Below are 4,797 nucleotides of genomic sequence, written 5' to 3'. Positions count from 1 at the left end.
CTCCAGAATAACCTTGAAGATTTGGTTCGGGTTTGGAATCAGTGGGACTTGGACATTAGGGGTATCTTTACTGAAAGATATGGGGACATAGCCAACTTGATTACTGTCAACGTAGACGAACGATTGATCCAAGCCATGGTCAGATTTTGGGATCCGGCCTACCAATGTTTTACTTTCAATCAAGAAGACATGACCCCGACTATAGAAGAGTATGCTACTTTGCTTCGTGTCGAAAACGTACAACCTTATAAGATATATGTGAAAGAACCTAAGCCAATGACCTTCAAGAAAAAGTTAGTGAGATTGACAGACATGACTGACGCGTGGGCCGAAAAATAGATAAAGACGAAGAATGAAACCATTTGCATTCCATGGTCTTCCCTACGAGACTTGGTTCTGAACCCTCCCGACATGTTGAAAAGGGTAAATCTATTCGCTCTGGCCATTTACTGTTTGATCATCTTCCCGAAGGTCCTTGGACACATAGAAGTTGCGGTGGTAGATTTCTTTGAAAGGTTAAAACAAGGAATCAACCCCGTCCCAACTATCCTGGCCGAAACCTTCAGATCAATAAGTAGCTGTAGGAAGAAAGAGGAAGGTCGTTTTATCGAATACGCGTAGTTACTTAATGTTTGGATTCTGAGCCACTTCTGGAAAGTAGAGCGCACACCGTTCCATATGTTTTCTAAAACATTCTTCCCGTTAGAAGCTTATCTTAAGAAAGAATGGCCAAAAGAGGTCACTGAACAACACTGGGTCTCAGTCTTTCAGAATCTTCGCGCCGATGACATAACTTGGAGAGCCCCGTGGATACGCCTGTCAATTCTGCTATACAAGGTCGGAGATCAAGATTGGGTGCCACTACTCGGGTTATGGGGAGGAGTTGGATATGCTCCGTTAATGGTCCAAAGGCAATTTTCTTCGCGACAATTCATAGCTACCACTGGAGGATTAGCATAGTCAGAGTTTGCTTTTGCGGGCGAGGGATATAGGAAGAGGGTTCGAGCTATCGCAAAGTCTTGGAAAAGAATTCATCTCATAGAATTAGCTTTATACGCTGACACTCTCACCTAAGATTACGACATATGGAGAAAGCAACGGGTGAACAGTCAGCAAATCTCGTCAATAAACTACACCATCCAGAATCTTTTCTCGGAGGAAATGCCGTCTAAGCTAGAAATGGCAAGACAATAATTTGAACGAGAAAAGGCCAAGATGTCTCGGGACCTTAGTGCTCTTCAAGAGGAAAACTACAATTGAAGATCGACGATCAGATTGAAAGATCCAGAACCGAGAAAGTGGAAAAAAAGTTCAAGTAGTGAAAAATGACTTAAGGGACCTCTATCTGGAAAATAAAAAGTTAAGAGGCATAATAAAAATTAGTGGGCTGGGCAAGTCGTCGGCAAAATGGAAAGAAGAGATAAGCAACATTAAAGGTAGGATGGAATTTTGGAAAGGAAAAGCGAAGAAAGAGAAAGAAAAGGCTGCGCGGGCTATGATAGAATTGAGGAAGAAGAACGCCGAATATGAAGCTGTGTCTGCCGAGGTAATGACTAGTCGATCTAAACGTCAAGAACTAAAAGAAAGGATAAGAGAGTTAGAAGGTATGCTGCAAGATCGTCAACAACAGCTAGATACTCTCTTGAAGGCTTTGGAAGAAAAAGATAGTTAGTATGATAGAGACGTTCGTGCTTACGAAGAGGGCCTCCAAGAAAAAGAAATGCAACTTAGCTATTTGATCAATGAAGTTCGTGGGGTAGCCATGCACGTGGTGCAATTATCGGAAGAAGCTGAAATTCTCATTTGCCAATTCCCTCCAAGTCAAAGATCAAATATATTAGAGTTCTTAGCGCGAGTAAAGAAATACAGCGATATAGCTAGGAAGTTTGTGTAATAGCTGAATCGAAAACGATAAAATATTTTGTAATGAACTCTTTTGATGAATGGAATGCCTAAAATAGGGGCTATCTTGAAATCAACACCAACTTCTTGCATTTCTTTCATGATTAACATTCATTTGACATTTATGCATTCATTCATTCATTCATTATTGCATATCCCATAATCGTTCGCTGAGGTTAAAACATACAATTTACAGTTGTAATACCACGAGATTGGAACCATGTCATTTGTATAGAACGCGTCGACAAGCTAGGGCAATGGAGGCTGAATTCAATGAAAGAATTGAAAGGATGGAAAGACTTCAGAGGGAATTACAAGAGTAGTTGGCCAAGTCGCAGCAAGAGACAAGAGATTTAATGGTGAGATCTCGAGAAGAATCACTCGAATAAAGGGACCAAATGGCCAAAATAATGGAAATAATGTAAGTTTTAGTTAAAGGAAAGGGACCCATGTAGAGCCCTAACGTCGAGGAACCTCGGTCAAGAGTTAATCACAGTCAAGATCCGCTCTATCCCCCAGGATTCACTTCGCCGCATGCCCACGCAACACAAAGAAGGTACACCCAAGGGGAACCCACAGACCTAGAGCAACGAGCGGTGCCACCTACTCATATAGGGTAAGGAGTATTCGTATCAAACTCAGGAGCTAGTCCTGCTGATCCACTCGTTCCAGATTTGGACGATCCAACAGAGATAGCTAGGTTGAAAATGAACGATCAGGATGTTCAGGACAAATATAGGAGCTTGGAAGAAAGGCTCAAGGCGATAGAAGGTACTGAAGCCTTCTCTACATTGAGCGCCAAAGAACTCAGCTTGGTGCCCGATCTTGTTCTGCCTCCGAAGTTCAAGGTGCCTGATTTTGAAAAGTACGATGGGACAAGATGTCCAAAAGCGCATCTTGTAATGTTTTGCCGAAAAATGACGGGTTACGTGAACGAAGATAAACTACTCATACATTGCTTTCAAGATAGTCTAGTAGGATCGGCTCTTCGGTGGTATAACCAGTTTAGTAGGGAAAAGATCCGATCCTGGAAGGACTTGGCATCAGCATTCTGTGAGCAATACAAGTATGTATCAGATATGGTGCTAGACCGGATGACTTTGCAAATGATGGAGAAAAAGCCGTCAGAAACTTTTAGACAGCATGCGCAGAGATAAAGGGACGTCTCAGCCCAAGTAGAACCCCCACTAACAAAAACGGAGATAACCGTTCTCTTCATCAATACTTTGAAAGCACCGTTTTATGACAAATTAGTGGAAAGTGCCACGAAGGACTTTGCGGATATTGTAATATCCGGTGAGCTTATAGAGAATGCCGTCAAGAGCGGTAGAATGGAAGGTCAAGAAAGTTTAAGAAGAGTAGCGCCCATGAAGAAGAAAGAACCAGAAGCTTATATGGTGGGAATGGGAAGCTGTTATACCCCTAATCCATATCCAAACCAACCCCGACCTCGAAATTATCCTCCTCTAAATTTCTATTATCCCCTTCAAACCCCTTACTACCAAGCACCACCTCCTTCCTACCCCGTATACGCCACGAACAACCAAAAACCCGTCACCACATTCCCACAAAACACGGTACCCGCTCAAAGCCAGCCCAGAAACGAACCAAGACCAGCAAGGCCTAATTCCGAGAGACCGCAATTTACTCTCATCCCTGATCGTATGGGGAATTATACCCAAAACTTTTGGAGAAACAGCTAATTTCTCCCCATTACATGGCATCCCTTAAACCTCCATACCCAAAGTGGTATGATCCAAACGCTAGTTGTGCATACCACACGGGGAACTAGGGGCATTCCACGGAGAATTGCCTAGCCTTTAAGAGGAGAGTTCAAGGACTCATTGACGCGGGTATCCTACGATTCGATAGTGCCAGTAACGCAACTGGGAACCCATTCCCTAACCATACCGAAGGAAATGTGAGCACAGTGGGGAAAGAGGACGAATGGAAAGTCAGAAGATGTGTTTCGGAAATAAGGACGCCTCTGCAGAAAATCTGGAAGGTTCTGGTTAAGAAAGGATTGCTTTGTCACCCCGATAGAATTCTTGAAGAAGAAGGTCAAAGTTTTTGCAATTTCCATGGAATTGTAGGACATGACATTCAGTCATGTAAGGATTTTAAAAGGTTTCTTCAAGACCAGATGGATAATAAGGAAATCAATGTCCTTAACAAGAGGGAAGAGGCCAACGAAAGAGAAATATGCGCTTCTGACAGCCAATCATCAGGTCCTCCTTATAGCTCTAATCGACCATTAGTAATTTATTACGACGCGACGAAAGAGCCGGTGAAACCAAAAATGATAATCGAAGTACCGTCTCCTTTCCCGTACAAAGATGACAAATCCGTACCATAGAAATACGACGTCAATATCGTCACACCTGAAGATGAAAAACTCAAAGCCATAACTGGAGATGTAGGAGAGGTAGGTCATTTTACCCGAAGTGAAAGATGTTATTCGAAAGAGGTCGAACCAGTGAAGAAGAACAGTGACTGGAAGCAGAAAGGGAAAGGAGTGATGCATGAGGTCGAAGTCGAGCAAGAAATTCCACCCGTGCAAGAGACTAAAAAGCCTGTGGATGAAGAGGAAGCACAGGAGTTCTTGAAATTTATCAAGCACAATTAATACAATGTGGTGGAACAATTGAATAAGCAACCAGCACGAATCTCGGTTTTATCCCTGCTGTTAAATTCGGAGCCACACCGGAATGCTTTGCTGAAAGTGTTAAATCAAGCTTATGTAGCAAACAATATATCCGTAGAGAAGCTTGACAGATGGATGAACAACTTGAATGCGGATAATTTCATCTCTTTTACTGATGATGAAATACCACCCAATGGTAGAGGCTCAGTGAAAGCACTGCATATTACGACTCGCTGCAAGGGCTACATAAT

This window comes from Gossypium hirsutum, chromosome A13, assembly GCF_007990345.1.
Source record: "Gossypium hirsutum isolate 1008001.06 chromosome A13, Gossypium_hirsutum_v2.1, whole genome shotgun sequence".
NCBI classification, from domain to species: domain Eukaryota; kingdom Viridiplantae; phylum Streptophyta; class Magnoliopsida; order Malvales; family Malvaceae; genus Gossypium; species Gossypium hirsutum.
This window is presented reverse-complemented; position numbering follows the sequence as displayed.